Below are 17,010 nucleotides of genomic sequence, written 5' to 3'. Positions count from 1 at the left end.
GGAGAACCCTGCTCCAGCACCGTGCCACCTGCCGCTGTTCTACAATACAGTGAAGACGAACTGTTTGGCACTTGTGCGACTCTGCACTTCTGCTCCTCCTGTTTACTCTATCAGGGGGCCAGAATCAGAGGAGCAAGAGAGGCCGTTCCCTGCATATCAGGCTCTACCGTCAGGTACATGACATTGGGTAAAGATTGTTGTGAGATGGAGAGTAACAAGTGAAAGTGACAGAGAAAAATATATTTTACCAAAACATCAAACATTCCACATTCTAGTATTCTTAAAAACTAAATATTTTAAGTAGAAGCAGCAATGTTGCAAAGGAAAATTTATTTCAGAGAAAGATACATTTCATCTCAACATTAAAGGTTTTTTTTTTGTGAAAGTTACAATTGTTCCATTAGAATCAATGGCTAAAACTTGATATGGACTAGAATAGAGCAGATTTTCACTTTCAAAAAATGATCTCTAATTAGCTCTCATTTTGGTATTTACTATAGTGCCGGGTAAAAAAGACAATTGAGTTAAAATGAGAGCTATTTTCAGGTCTGAGCATGCTCAGTTGTGTTGGCACCTAGTTGTCTAAAACGGAGAATTTTTCATTTCTCAGACTTCTAAAGATATTTCAGTGTAGAAATCACTTTTTCACACAGTTTAAAAGCAGATTATCTTTAAATAATATACTGCATATTTCAGTACCATTTAGGCAATTATATCATGCTCTAAACATTATTTCCATGTGCGCTACTCCAGATTTTAGCAGTGTAAGGGTTTGGGCGCTATTTGGTTTTTAGGGAACTATAGTAAATTCGATTTTGGGAGTATTTTCTCAGCAGCGCTATAGTGAATACCGTCTTAGCGCTAATTAGCGCTAAATTGCCATGAATTAGCGCTAATTAGCGCCGCAGCTCTATAGTAAATGACCCCCAGTGGGAGTAAATCAAAAGAAAAATAGAATTGCTAAACCATAAAATCATAAATAAATATCAGTTATATAGATTCCAATTCAATATAAAGTCCACCAGTGCTCAAATAATACAGTCCATCCACATGTGTGATGGCATCTCCAGATGCTGTCAAAAAGTTGTGCTGAATCCACCACCAATTAGAAGTAATCATTTCTTACCAGATTGCCATGATCCCCCATTACAGAGGATCAGGGAAAGCATTTGTAGTTAAACACAGCTTGATTCCATCACACAGTGAGCACGCTCAAAGTCCTCAAGCCGCCTCTTATAAGCTCAGACCGATGGGTGGGTGGGCATGGTACATAAAAGATAAAGGCTCCAAATAGTGTAAAACCTTTTACATTTATTAAATCTTTAATTGCACTTACAATGGTAGCGTCAATATGAGCCTTAAGTCTGATGTGCCGGCCAGCGCACAAACAGACAAACCCATCCGAATTGTAAACACGAGGTGAAGTCAGTGCGTCGACCCGCACAAAGTCAAGGACGTCACATGACGGCCAGCGGGCCGGAAGTGGTTAAAGGAATATGTAAAGCCTTTATATCCTTTATATGGAACAATGGAAACTCTAGAATAGCTTATAATATCCTACATAGAGGCAAAGGGGAAGGGGGAATTGGGCTACCAGATATAGCCCTGTACTATAGGGCAATGTCTTTGATACACATTCTAAACTGGTGTCATGACTCTTCAAAGTATGGGTCTCGGTAGAGAAAAGTATGGCAGGTAGAAATTTAGCGGGAGCACCATGGATACCGGCTATGTCTAGGGTACTGTCAAATTGGACATCCCCACTAACCCATAATTCATTATTGGTGTGGGATAGAATGAACAAAACTTGTAAATATGCCCCCCACATCCCCACTGGCTCCATTAGAAGGATATTGATGGTCCCCCCCCCCCGGGAGAGGAGGTTGGAGCATTAGGCCCATGGGGATCAGAAGGGAATACAAGGTGCACTAGGTATGCCCCTCGAGGAACCTTATCACCTTTATTGGAGCTGGTATCATCTCAGAGGGGACATGCCTATGGCTTGGTGGAGAACTAGGTGGAGAAGCAGTAACCAAATGTTTGATTTTTTTAATAAGTTAGAACCTTGAGTAAGGACTTTGAGTTCTCTAACTACATTTGAAACTCTGTGTACGACAATGTCAAGCCTGCTATCACAAATGTATAAATTGGTTCTCAGCGGTCAAAACATCACAACCCCCCATTTTATTAAAGAGTGGGAGAGAGAACTAAGTCATACATTTACTTCAGTAGAAGTTAAAGAACTGATAGAATCAACATATTCTACCTCTATAAGTTCCTCTATCCAAAAAAAATGTCATATAAGTTTGTGGCTAGATGGTATCGGACCCCCGCCCGATTAGTACAGATAAATCCAACAGCAGACAAATGCTGCTGGAGGGGCTGTAAACAAAAGGGTACATTCTTCCACAAATGGTGGTCTTGTCCAAAGATTAGACCATCTTGGGATGAAATAGCCCCACGGATTAAGAAGATGACCATCAAACCCATAGAGTTATCACCTTTACATTTTCTGTTCCATGCAATGCCTGTATCTGTCAAATCTTATAAAAAAAAGTGTTATGCCACATCTATTGAATGCAGCCAAAATATTAGAACCCAGGTATTGGTAACAAGCCACATGCCCCACTCTTTCGGAATGGAAGAGAGAAGTTGATGTAATAATGGAGGTTGAAAGATGGGTGCATGAGACCAGAAAGCAACAAGACAAATTTAAAAATGGGCAAGCTGGAAGTACTATTCCTCAGAGATTGATAGAGATTAAAGTATATTAGGCGTTGGATGCAGGTTGATTTTTTTTTTTCTACGAAAAAGTTTGATATTGCCGCATGTTCCCCTTCCTCCCACAGGTGCACTTTGATGTTTAGTAGATGAATAAGAAATGAACTACATAGGTTATTTTTTTTTTGCTCTCGAATATACATACACACCTATATATATTACAAATACATGATTATGGTTGAGCTTAGCATTTAGAGATTACAAGGAAATTTGGGAAAGCTATCAAGTTTTCCCAAATTACATTTGGAAACACATACACATATAGTCTAAACACATAATCACGACTGAGCACTGTACTTAGATTTCAGTTTCTCGCCCTTTTTTTTTTCTTTCTCTCTCATATCTGGAAACACATATACGCCCACATATATTCTAAACACATAATCATGGCTGAGCACTGCACTTAGATTTTACTTTCCCCCCCTTTTTTTTCCTCTTATTTAACACTTGGATATACATACACACCTACATATATTATAAATACATAATTATGGTTGAGTACTGCACTTAGAGATTACTAGCAATTTGCGGAAACTATTAAAGACACTTTCCTTAACCACTTCAGCCCCGGAAGATTTGGCTGCTGAATGACCGGGTCATTTTTTGCGATTCGGCACTGCATCGCTTTAGCTGACAATTGCGCAGTCGTGCAACGCTGTAACCAAACAAAATTGACGTTCCTTTTTTTCCCACAAATAGAGCTTTCTTTTGGTGGTATTTGATCGCTTCTGCTGTTTTTTATTTTTTGCGCTATAAACAAAAAAAGAGTGACAATTTTGAAAAAAACACAATATTTTGTAATTTTTGCTATAATAAATATCCTCATTTTTTTTTTAAAAAAAGCTAATTTTTTCTCAGTTTAGGCCGATATGTATTCTTACATATTTTTGGTGAAAAAAAACGCAATAAGCGTATATTGATTGGTTTGCTCAAAAGTTATAGCGTCTACAAAATAGGGGATAGATTTATAGCATTTTTATTATTATTTTTTTTTTTTACTAGTAGTGGTGGCGATCTGCAATTTTTATCGTGACTTTGACATTATGGCAGACACATCGGACAATTTTGACACATTTTTGGGACCATTGGCATTTATACAGCGATCAGTGCTATAAAAACGCATTGATTACTGTAAAAATGTCACTGGCAGTGAAGGGGTTAACACTAGGGGGCGATCAAGGGGTTAACTGTGTTCCCTGGGAGGTGATTCTAACTGAAGGGGGAGGAGACTGACTAGAGGAAGTGACGGATCATGGTTCCTAGCTAATAGGAACACATGATCTGTCACTGCTCTCAGAACAGAACACGGATTTGTGTGTTTACACACATACTTCCGTGTTCTGTCCCTCCCTCATCGTGACCGTTGGCCATGAACATCGGCACCCACCCCCCGCTACTTTGCGACTTTGCAGCTGATTCACAATGCTAGTAATCAGCCTGTCGGTAATGATCCGACGGGCTGATGCAGGTGTATGCAATCTGCAATTACGCCAATTTGCATTTAAAGCCTGGCCTTCTTACAGATCAGCCTCTGTCGTGTTGACTGACAATAAGAGCCACGCCAAGCTACTCCAGGAGTTAAGGTGGGTGAATATTTTGAAATTTTCATCCTGCTCTCCATGTAGGCATTTATCTTTTTGCTGGTATTGGAGTCAGCCTGTCTTTATATCTGACCTAGTGCTAACTAATGTCGCTGCAAATAGGACTTCATCCTGTCTTTCTGTTTGATTCACAGATCATTACAGATCCATCATTTGAGGTTATACTCTTTCCTCCACTGTGCCCTGTCCAACCACCAGACAAAATTAGGACATGGACATTAGATCATGCTAATATCTGGCTGATCTTTCACAGATCTGTTATGGTATACCAATGTTAAAGTCCTGAGAATGTAAGCTTATAATCACAGAGAGACTTATGCTCTCTATTGCTTTTACTCAGTGTCTTATTTAAGTGACATAACGAGGATAATGAAAAGTTCTCTATATCTGTTGTTTCCATCTAGACTAATTCTTAGACAGTCTCGGCGATCATCATTCCCCTCTGCTCACTACAGCATCCTCCTAGGGGAAAAAAACCTCCCATAGGTAAGTGGCAATCTGACCTGCAGATGCATGTGGTGGATGGATATTCTCCTCTGACCCTTTTACTCTTAATTGAATCATCGCATCTGTGTTGGTGAAACGCTCCTAGCGGCGGTCAGTACTATTATATGTAAACCTGTTGTAAATCTTGTTGTTTTACATGACTATGTCTTATCATTATATACATGTTTGTGATGATATTTATTTTATCACCATAGATCCAACTTTCAGCTTTGAAAACAATAAGCCCGTTTAGTCCCTGAAGAAGATAAAAACCATGTGTGTTTTTTCGAAACGCGTTGGATGGTCTGTCGTTTTGACAGCTTTTGGGCTTTGGTTCTTAGTTGGTCTTTTAATTCTGTGTATTGACATATATGTTTTGGTTTTATCCAATGCTTCGTATCATGTGTTTCATCATGATATCATCATGTAAATATTTTTTTTCTACTAATTTCCTGACTGTGATCCATTTAAAGTCCCATCTTTCTGAGGAAAATTGTCTTTACTACAGATATACACACCCACATATATATTTTAAACATATAATCACAGTTGAGTACTGTACTTAGATTTGATTTTACACTGTTCTTTTTTTCTACCTCACTTTCCCTGCTTCATCAGTTACTGCGCATCCCCTCTGTGGACCCCTCCCCCTGGGACTGCCCTTACGGTGCAGCGGGAGAGGAATCTTTTTGGGCTTTTTTTCCTTCTGTCTTTTTCTTGCAGTGATAAATATTAAGAAAAAAATTGATAATATAAAAATCTACTTATGGCAGCCATTTATTCGTAGATATCGCATTGGCCATTTTCCAAAAGATATGGGGGCAATATATTTGTTCTCCCTTGCATACATATGGAGAAGGAACTCCATGTATAGTGCCTCTAAAGCTAAATATGAAGATGGGATTACTCGGTAGAATCAAATAGATATCTTTATCTCCCAATAGTTTGAGCATGTTATCATGATACTGTTCTTTAAATTGGATTACAATTCCCCCTCCTTTATCTGCTGGCCTGATAACTATGTCAATGTGCGGATGCCATTTTTTTTTTTATACAGTACGTTGGTTCTTTTTTCTTCTTAATCTTCATGTCTCTAACATCTTGTTGCACCAATTTCTTGAACAACTCAATATGTTTATTATCATTAATCATAGGATTGAAAATAGATTTATTCCGTAAATTGCTGTGTATAATTTCCTTGTTCCTCTGTACAGATGGCAATCCATATTTGATGGGATTCCCCAAAATGTACTTTTTCCTACTGTACTCCTGTATCCCTATATATGTTTGAAATTTATCAAGGTTTTTTAAGGGTGCATATTTGAACCCTGATTGGAACCGTTATTTACCACCTATTCGGCTAGGGCCACGCTTTGTTCAGCTTTATAGGTATTATACATTGAGTTCTTACTCCATATGTATGCAAGGGAGAACGAATATATTGCCCCCACATCTTTTCTTTTGGAAAATGGCCGACCCAATATCGACGAGGAAATAGCTACCATAAGTAGATTTACATAGTGAGCCAATGGAAAATGGCCGCTATAATGTTTCTTAATGAGAGGCTACAATAAAATGGACGCCACTACATAATTTATATTACACTATATAAAGACATCAGCTGTGCCATTTTTTATCCCCTGATGAAGTCACGCGGTCATGACGATACCTTTTAGAATTGGACGATAGGCACATCGGAAGTGACACAGAAGGATGAGCTTGGCGCTCGTGGATTATATGCCCGTTTTTATTGATTTAATTGTGAATAAAATAGTAGCCGTTTATAATAAACCTTTTTTTGAAATGTACTGCACTGTTGGAGATCTCTCCTTTGCATATCACCACTGAGGAGAGTATTGGGGAGGACCACCAGGTGTCTGAAGGAGAAGGCCTTTTCTTTTCCACAGTTTTTTAAGCTGTTTTCACCATTGTAAACATCCCTGAAGGAGGGTGGAGATATCTGGACCCCTAGAGAGAGAGACCTAATTTGTCTATATGCTGCTACCTTGCAGCAGAAGGGTGGGCTAGAGAGCACTGAGGTGTCACAGCAAAGAAATAGACAACAGTCACCTTATTATTGTTTGTTTGTAAGAAGGAATTTATCAATCATTTTTTTGACACTGTTGTGTCTTCACTTGGACTTTTTTAGTTTTCACTTGTCACTGCACATATATATAATTGGCACATCTGTGGTCACTTTGCACTTTTATTGTTATTTTAGTTACTGCACTATTTAATTGTATTGTGTATATATATATATATATATATATATATATATATATATATATATATATATATATATATATATATATATATATATACTGTGTAGTATGTTTTTGATTGACTTCATCCATTTTATGCATATTGACTATACTTTTTTGATATAACACCACTTGACAGCGCAACACTTTAATATTCGTTGCACCTTTTTTTAGCCACGGATTTGCTAATCGGTGTTTGCGGTAGTCTAGTAACACTATATAAAGTGATAGCGCGAGAGTATCACCTTTACTAATATTTAGTGCCTAATTGCTGTCCCCCCTTCTGTGTCGCAGGTGTTTCTCTTTCTGCGTCATCACTCAGTGGTTCCCCTTTTTTTTTGTTTGGCCTTTCTTATTTTTTTTTTATATTTATGTTATTTTAGGTTTTTTTGCAGCAGCAGTAAAAACAAATCATCACGGTTGCTGCATAGTTATGTTCCTAATAAAAAATATGATAAAACGGTTTATAGTGCACCAAGCACAAAAATATTACACCCAGACACCATATTCCCTTCCCACACTCTGTAATAAAGAGTTATAAAAAATCATCCCCCAAAAAAATAAAAAACAATAATAAAAAGGTTTATAGTGCACCAAGCAGAAACCCCACCCCCCCCCCCAAAAAAATCCCCATCATGTCTGGAAGGCCAACAAGGAGAGGCAGACACTCACAGGCCACTAAAAGGGGGCAAGCAGCCTCTGTGTCTACAGTGAAAAGAGGTGGTCACGGACGTGGTGCATCCTCTGCAGGCGGGCCAGGCTTATAGTTTTTTTCCGCTGCTGGCCATGTTATTGAGCCACAACATACAGAAGAGTTGGTGGAATGGATAACTAAGCCCTCCTCATCCTCTGTCACCCAGGCTCATACTAGTTTGCCTTCCACCGCAGCTGCCAAAGTGGCCTATTCCAACGGTTCTTTGTCCACAGCTACTCCTTCCATAGCCCCACCATCACGAATGCAAGAGTCACCAGAATTATCCAATGACAGTGTCGGTTACATGCTGCTGGAGGATGCGCAGCAATTTGAATGCTCCGATCTTGGTTCCCAGGTTGAGGAAAGGAGTAACGTGAGCCCAGAGAGAGGGGGTTCCACAGAAGGACAAGAAACTAGCAGTCATGTTCCCCCAGCTGTGGCATACTGCCACGTTTGCTCCAGTGACAAGGACAGAGGGGATGATGAGGTCACTGACTGTACTTGGGTGCCTGAGAGAACAGAAGAGGAAAGTGAGGAGGAAGAGGCACAACTCCAATGAAGCAGGATGTCCTCCAGGGGCCAGCTTAAGGGCAGCCACCCTATTGCATTACACCACAGAGCTCCACAGGTGCAAGGTGCTCCTGACTTGCTGCTGACTTCCAAAAGTGGGCTTTTTTCAACACATTTGCAGTAGATTGCACCGTTGCTGTTTGCAATCTCTGTCTGAAGAGGATCAAGCATGGCCAGAACCCCATCCACTTGTGTACCACATGCTTGACAAGACATATGACATCCTGCCATGCAGTCCGTTAGCAACAACACCTGAAAGACCGACATTATAAAAAAAAATCAGACTTCTCCTTGCTCCTCATCTGGGATCTCTATCCCTACTATACCTCAAAAACCTGCACAAGAGGAATGATGGTATAGCAATGGGTGTCACAAGCACTTGAAGCCAATCTGCTAGCAGTACACCACCTGTTGATTTCAGCAGGCAAATTAATACCACTACCCCAATTGCTGAACTGTAAAAAAAATTACCGTCCCAGCCATCCACATGCTCAGCGTCTAAATGCTAGCTTGGCCAAATTTCTAGCTGTCAGAAACCATGAATCAGACTGAGACAGAAGTGCAGTAAAAATCACACTTTTTAATAAAAGGGTAAAATAGTATAAACAGAGCAAGCATAGTCAAAACATAGCCAGAGTTTGGTAACCAGAGCGGGTAGTCGGAACAAGCCAGTGAAACAGGAGTCCAGAGATCAGCGTAGTAGAGGCAGCAAACAGGATTAGGAACCAGAAGGGAAGTCAGCCAGGCAAAGTCTTTAATCCAGAAATCAGCATAGTCAGAGGCAGCAAACAGGATCAAGAACCAGAAGGGAAGCCAGCCAAGCAAAGTCTTTAACAGGAAAACACAGCAGAGAGTATCCGGATATGTTGACCAGGCAAAGGCACAGGAGATCTGATCCAGGCAGTTTAAATAGCCAGCAGGGCTAGCTGACGAGCAGGAAATGAAGACCAGGTGATTCACTGTGGAATGAAGAGTACTGGCAATTAACCGACAGCTGAGCACAGGGCTCTAAGAAGGAAGGGCTGAGCGCAGCCCTGATAGTACCCCCTCCTCAACGAAACCTTCCCCTCGGAGGACCTCTAGGTTTAAGGGGAAAAAGACTATGGAAAGCACGGAGGAGGACAGGAGAGCATGTACGCCTGAGGATGAGACCCAAGAGCGTTCCCCTGGACCTTACTCTTTCCAATGAACCAAGTACTGTATGCGTTCACGGAACCTACGGGAATCAATGATAGATTGTATTTCATACTCCTCATGGTTCTCAATTGGGTGAGGACATGGTACCGAGGTGGTGAAGCGGTTGCATACCAAAGGATTTAATAAAGAGACATGAAATACATTTGAAATACGCATATTAGAAGGAAGGTCTAAAGCGTAAGCGACTGGGTTGATCCTACGAAGAATACGGAAAGGCCCAATAAACCGTGGTGCCAGTTTCAGTGAGGGAACACGGAGTCGGAGGTTGTGAGATGACAGCCAGACCCTGTCCCCAACTCGGTAGGAAGGCACAGGAAGGCGTCCGCGGGCAGTATGGAGTCTGTACCTATCATTGGCATGTCGCAAGGACTCTTGGACCTGTACCCAAGTGGAACGAAGACCACGGAGATGCTCCTCCAACGCAGGAATACTCTGAGGAACAAAGCCCAGGCAACATGGATGGTTGGAAACCATAATTCACCATGAATGGAGACAATCGGGAATCGGTATTGACAGCACTATTGTGAGCAAACTCCACCCAAGTTAAGAGGTCTGACCATTGGTGGTCAGAAATGTAGCAACGTAAAACTGCTCCATGAACTGGTTGACTCATTCTGCAGCCCCATTGGACTGCGGGTGATACGCAGAGGAGAAGGAAAGCTGAATTCCCAACTGTGCACAAAAGGCTCGCCAAAACCTGGACAGAAACTGGCTACCCCTGTCCAAGATGATAACCTTGGGTAGCCCATGTAAGCGAAAGATCTCCCAAGCAAAAATGGAAGCCGGTTCTTTGGATGTGGGCAACTTCTTAAGTGGAATACAATGAAACATTTTATAGAACCGGTCAACCACCATAAGGATAACTGTGTTGCCCTGTGTTGCCTTTGGCCAATCATGGCTCAGGGGGACTAAGTCCATGCCCCACACTATATAAGGCTGCTTACACAGTGCCCGTATAGTGTGTTATAGTGGATGGAGATAGAGAGATTGAGCTAGATTAGGCAGGCAGGTTGGTTAGTTAGTAGCAGTGTATTTGATATATATATATATATATATATATATATATATATATATATATATATATATATATATATATATATATATATATACACACACAGTCAGACTAGTATATATTGTGACAGAGAGAGGCTCTGTCACTATAAGTTTATAGGAAAAGGTGACCCAGGAGACTCATTAAGGGTTAATGCAAGGTTCAGAACTAGCATCTCTCCAGATTTGGTAGTTCTGAATCAGAACATTCAATCCTGGGTCCAGGTTTTGCTAGACCCCTGCAACCTGGCTCACTACACAGGTGTGCAGGGTTATTATATAGTCAGGTCTGAGAATTGCTCAAAGCTCTCATTTTTGGAGACCACTTCCAGTTTGGAGTTGGAAGGTCTCACCCGGGGTCAGGGGGCTCCAGCCAGAAGCCACTGGACAGAGGTCTCATTAAGAGGTTTAGAGGACCCAGCCACAAGCCAGCAGGTCTCAGTTCCAGAATTTAAGTCAGCTCCTATCACGGGTGTCAGGAGAACCCCAATCCCTAAGCCAGAGGTGGGCCATGCAGCAGGGCACTGCAACTAAAGGCTTGAGAGCCAAGTGTGCAAGAGAGCTGAATGACACAGCACTGGTAAGAGGAACAGCAGTGCTGCCAACACATAAGCCAGGTGGCTTGATATTTTCGTTAATTCATGTTTTGTGGAAGAAATCCCTGCATGGGCAACTGGTGTATAAGTGAACTTTTCCTTTACTCAATAAAAATGAGCTGCCACGCCCTAAAACGACAGTTTGGACTGGCGCAGCTCATTGTAAATGCACCTGCTACTTGAGTTTAATCAACCCAATCTCACAATATATATACTCTGCATTCAGCATAGCCTATATATACAGCGCATTCGGCAGTATACAGTTTCCCATACAGTGCAGGCAGTGTACACAGTATATAATACAGTGTGTACAGTTTCAAATACACTTCAAGCTGTGTACGCAGTATATAATACAGTGTAGTGTGATGTTAAAAAAAAAAAATACCCATGTCTGGAAGGCCTCCAAGGAGAGGCAGACGCTCACAGGCCACTAAAGGAGGTCAAGCAGCCTCTGAAATAATATTTAACAGCAGGAACCGTTCCTGCACCCATCAAGAGTAACTGTGAGGGGTTACAGTGTTCTGGCACCACCAACACCTAATGCCGTGTACAAACTGGTCCGACAGGACGAATCTGTGTGTGGGCTTCATCGGAGTTGCAGCGGATTTTTTTGGGCAAAAATCAGACGGACTTTACATTTGAAACATGTTTCAAATCTTTCCGACGGACTCGAGTCCTGTCGAAAAATCCGCTCATCTGTATGCTAGTCCGACGGACGAAAACCAACGCTAGGGCAGCTATTGGCTACTGGCTATCAATTTCCTCATTTTAGTCCGGTCGTACGTCATCATGTACGAATCCGTCAGACTTTGGTGTGATCGCGTGTAGGCAAGTCCGTTCATTCGAAAGTCCGTCGGAAGTCCGTCAAAAGTCAGTTGAAAGTCCGTCGGAAAGACCGTCGGACCTTTGATGCCGAAAAGACCGCCTGTGTGTACACGGCATTAGACCCAATTTTTCAGCAGAGTATATAGTGCAGTCCGTATAGTATATATAATACAGTGCAAGGTATATAGTGCAGTGTACAATATATAATATAGTGTATTGAAGTAGTTAAGGGGAGCCCTATGACAAAATTAAGAAAAAAACGGCATGGGTTCCCCCCGTCCATCCGTCCATACCAGGCCCTTTGGGTCTGGTATGGATTTTGGGGGGGACCCCCCCACGCCATTTAAAAAAAAAATTGGCGTGGAGTTCACCTTAATATCCATACCAGAGGACCTGGTATGAACTGGGGGGAAACCCACACAGTTTTTTAAAATGATTTTTTATGTATATTGCCGGGATCTGGCAATATTTTACAGCTGTGAGCAATTTTAAATTACATTTTTTGCTTTAGGAATATAATGTTGCTGCGGTACTTTTCTAAACATCAGGGTAATGCGCTACTTTACAGGCAGACTAAGGGGACCCCCCCGGCACGATATTTAAAGGAATATTTCATTTTTTATTGTTTCACTTTAAGCATTCTTAAAATCACTGCTCCTGAAAAAACGGCAGTTTTAAAAACTTTTTTTGCATTGATACATGTCCCCTGGGGCAGGACCCGGATCCCCAAACACTTTTTATGGCAATAACATGCATATAAGCTTTTAAAATGAGCACTTTTGATTTTTCACGTTCATGTCCCATAGACTTTAACGGTGTTCACATGTTCATACAAATTTCTTGTCTGTTCGCAAGTTCTGGTGCAAACCGAACCGGGGGGGGTGTGTGTGTGTTCGGCTCATCCCTAGTTACCTTCCTTCCTTTCTGGTCATATCAGTGAGGGGTTTGACCAGAGACGAGACGTTACAAATAAGTTTCCGATAATAATTGAAAAAGCCAAGAAAACGTTGCACCCACTGTAGAACTGCCAAAAGTTTCTCTAGGTCCATCAAAAAAACCAGCAGTGGAAATGACATAACCCAAGAATTTAACCTGTTCTCGAAACTTGCACTTCTCCAATTTACAATACAGGTTATTACCTCTCTGAAGCACATGGCAGACATCTATGTGGTGGCTCGCTAGGGCAGGGGTCATCAAACTATGGCCCGCCAGTTGTTCAGCATTCACATCATGCCTAGTAATGTCTGTGAATCTCAGATTTTTACAATGCCTCTTGGGATGTGTAGTTCCGCATTAGCTGGAGGGCCGTAGTTTGAAGATCCCTGCTCTAGGGACTTGGAAAATATGAGAATATTGTAGAGATAAACCACCACACACACAAATGAAGAGCCCTGTCCTGTCTTCCTCCTTTATTGCACATTTGTATATGTGTTAACATTGATTCAGAGTAGCTCTATTGCATTCCCTAATGCATGTTTTACAATCATGCATCTATACATACATTTATATGCACATATACAATATTGGAGATGTTGGTTACCTTCTATGTATTGGGCATATATCTCTCTATATAATCATAGCTTCTGTGCAACTTCATCTTGTGCGACTTCATCTTGTGAAGTAATTCTAATATCTTTGAGTCCTCTAAATTCCTTCTTTTTAGTCCTCCACTTTGTGTGGGGGGTCTGTTGGTTTTCCTTTATTTGTTTTTTTTCTGTTTATACATCTTTGATGTGTTCTTGGTTTGTTGGGAGATGTATTTGGATATTTATAATTGACACATTGTAGGATTGTTGCAATTCGGGTGTCCCCCCACGCACAGCCTTTGATGTGTGTGTCGGTTTGCCGGAATTGTCATCAGTCCATCCCTAGCACTCCTGGAACGCATCACATTTTGTATTTTTGGTATAGTTTGTATATCTTGCATGTATGTATATGTACATACATGCATGCGTTTACTCATATGATATATAATGCATTTTATTGATTTTGTCATGTTATTCATTTATTTATTCATTATTTTATTGATGGATTTTACTCCTTTTTTGACTTTTTTATCAATATTTTGTGCTTTTCTTTTTCTTTTTATTGGTTGCACGCATATGTGTATCATCTTAGGTAAATGCGTATATATACACCATTTCTCTTATATATACATTTTCTATGACATATATACTTTGGTTTAGCTTCTTCATGCTCCTCTACACTTTTAAAACTTTTTTTGTTAAGAGTGAGCATCTTTTGGCATACCAAGGGTTACAGGGCATTGTGGCTGCACCTCTCCTTTGGTGCAATTGCTTTAGCTGCCCTGATTGCCTTTATGAATTTTTCATTGGTCTGTAGGTTCAATGCAGACGAAGACGAGGATTTATGTATGAATCCTCGAGAAAGTGCATCTGCAAAATACTCCTCCACGGATTTGTCCTCCGAGACAGACTAAGGGTAAATCCGGCCACGAGGGGGTATGGTACCAGGTTGAAGGTCAATTGCACAATTATACGACTGGTGTGGAGGCAAACTACCGGCTTGACCTTTGTCAAAAACATCAATAAATTCACGGTACTCCTCGGGCAGGGAGGAGAATGAAGAGGTGCACAAGACCTTAGCCACTTTCTGAAAACATGTCTTCCTGCATTGTGGCGACCAGGAAAAAACCTCAGCACAAAGCCAATCAAAAGAGGGGTTGTGCCTCTGTAACAAGGATAACCAATAACCACCAGGAAAGGAGGTAAGGAAATGATTTGGAATTGGATTATCTCATAGTGAAGAGCCCCTACAGCCATGGTCAATGGAGCAGTCTCATGAGTCACATGGTCAGGCTGTAGAGGTCTCCCATCAATGGCCTGGTGGAGTGGCAGAAAGCTGCAGTGGAATTGAGTGATTAGACACAAAGGCACCATCTATGAACAGACCTGCAGCCCCAGAGTTGATTAGAGCCTGTATCTCAATGGACGACTCAGACCAAGAAAGGGTAACCAGAACCAGGGGCTTATCCTTATGGATAACTGGGGACATAACAACGCCACCTAAGGTCTGTCCCCTACAGGACCTCAGGTGCAAGCATTTGCCAGATGGGTAGGACAAGACTTCAGGAAGTGACTTGCCTGGCCACAATAAAGATACAATCTCTACTTCCTCCTAAAGGCCCTCTCCTCTGCAGAGAGACGTGTGAAGAGCCTTTCTGATCAAGTGAAAATCATCACCACGTTTGGTACACAGTGGGAAGATGTACGAACGATTTTGACTAAACATTGGCACGTACTGACTCGAGCTCCCCATATGGCTTCTATAGTTGGCCCTAAACCCTTTATGGTAGCAAGAAGAGCCAAAAATCTGACTGATGAACTCATCAGATCTGAATATACCAGACCCAATCCACGCAATTGGCTCACGGACCTGCCTCCATTGCGAGGGATGTATGCTTGTGGAAAATGCCATATTTGTAGATAGATCTGACTCATTTACAGATGCAACAGGAAGAAAGGTGTATCAAATTAAACATTTCATTAACTGCAATACTACACGAGTACTGTTTATGCTGGAATGTCCCTGTCATAAACTGTATATGGGCAAAACAAAGCGTCCTTTAAAGGTCCGTATAGGGGAACATCTCTCAAGTATTCGTTCCCCAGATGATGATACCCCCATAGGAGAACACTTTTCAAAATAGCACAATAGGGAAACAAACGGACTCAAAATTAAAGGGTTCTGTGCCTTAAAACTCCCAGTAAGAAGAGGTGACTTCGACCTGATATTTCTTCAAAAAGAAAAGGAGTGGATTTTTCGGCTGGGGATGCTCGCGCGGAAACACTGAGCTGAATTTACAGGTATTCCTGACTCCGTAAGTTGATCTCCACTGAATTGATCGATTGTCAAAATATCATACTAAGCCTCAGTTTGTACAAATGTACCTATCTGTATTTAGCTTTACATTCACATCTTAATACAACTACTATGGAATTAAATAAATGTGATTAAAAGCATATAATGTCAACTTTATATTTATATTTTACCTTATACATCAATGATTATATACTATGAACTGCAATAGTCATATACTACCACAAGATGGCAGCGGTATAAAAACACTTTTTCCTTACAGCAGTCTGAATTCCCCTATGGGGTTAACATGACCATGTTTAGGCAGGAAGTGATGTAACAGGAAGTAATTCACTGAGTGTCACTCTGCCTACAAAAGGATTCTGTCCATGCAAATCTCTGCAAACTGGAAATCCACAAACAACTGAAAACTGAAAGTAAATGGCCAAGCGGCCCCATGCTGGTTTTGAGTGGATAACATCTTGTGCATGTCACCAGGACTAGGAATACAGAGATTTGCAACCTGCACACCTGTGGACCCCTGCAAAGGACTCTGGATTCACCACCTTGTCGCTGCAATTGAGGACCAATCTAATACCATCTAAACAATGAGTCGAGTCTCTTTTCAACTGGCATATCCAGCAAGCAATCACAGCCTGAACATTTAAAAAAAATTTTTTTTTTTTTTTGGAGGCTCTGTGTTTTGACTCAGCTGACTATATTTTCTTATCCAAACTATATGCGGTGCTATCTTTTAATGTTTCATGGAAACATGGTGCTGAATGACTGACAGGCTTGTTGTGGATCTATTGTTTCTCCTTGACTCAAGTCGCATGCTTGCATCACTGCGTGCTGCATTTTTTTTTTTTTTTTATATATTATCTCTATGATTGACAATGCTACATCCAGAAATCAAACCTGTCCTGTTCACTAACTATCAGGAATACTTTCTAGCCAGAATTGCATTTATTTGTCTGAGAAAACCAATGCTTTCTTCAACATTGTTAAGACTTAATGCAGCAGCTCTATAGGCATATAGGGAGTCTGGAGGTCCATGGTTAAGCACAATACGGGTACCGACTTGTGCTACCAAGGTTTCCCGGAACTCACCTCGCCTAAGCACATGTAAG

General features: G+C 41.1%; 1 long non-coding RNA gene across 2 annotated transcripts in view; it reads left to right on the top strand.

Moving 5' to 3' along the window:
- The window catches only part of LOC141110041 (uncharacterized), a 138,408-nt gene that overhangs the window by 86,936 nt on the left and 34,462 nt on the right, over positions 1-17,010 (top strand). The window contains exons 1-2 of one of the 2 annotated variants that reach the window (XR_012236217.1): positions 4,524-4,672; positions 4,787-4,868. This is a non-coding gene — a long non-coding RNA (uncharacterized lncRNA). Of the gene's footprint in view, positions 1-4,523; positions 4,673-4,786; positions 4,869-17,010 lie in introns of those variants that run through there. The other variant, XR_012236218.1, reaches the window with a different exon arrangement.

Source organism: Aquarana catesbeiana, linkage group LG10 (assembly GCF_042186555.1).
Source record: "Aquarana catesbeiana isolate 2022-GZ linkage group LG10, ASM4218655v1, whole genome shotgun sequence".
NCBI classification, from domain to species: Eukaryota; Metazoa; Chordata; class Amphibia; order Anura; family Ranidae; genus Aquarana; species Aquarana catesbeiana.
The sequence above is the reverse complement of the archived record's forward strand: the minus strand, read 5'-3'. Positions and strand labels throughout refer to the sequence as shown.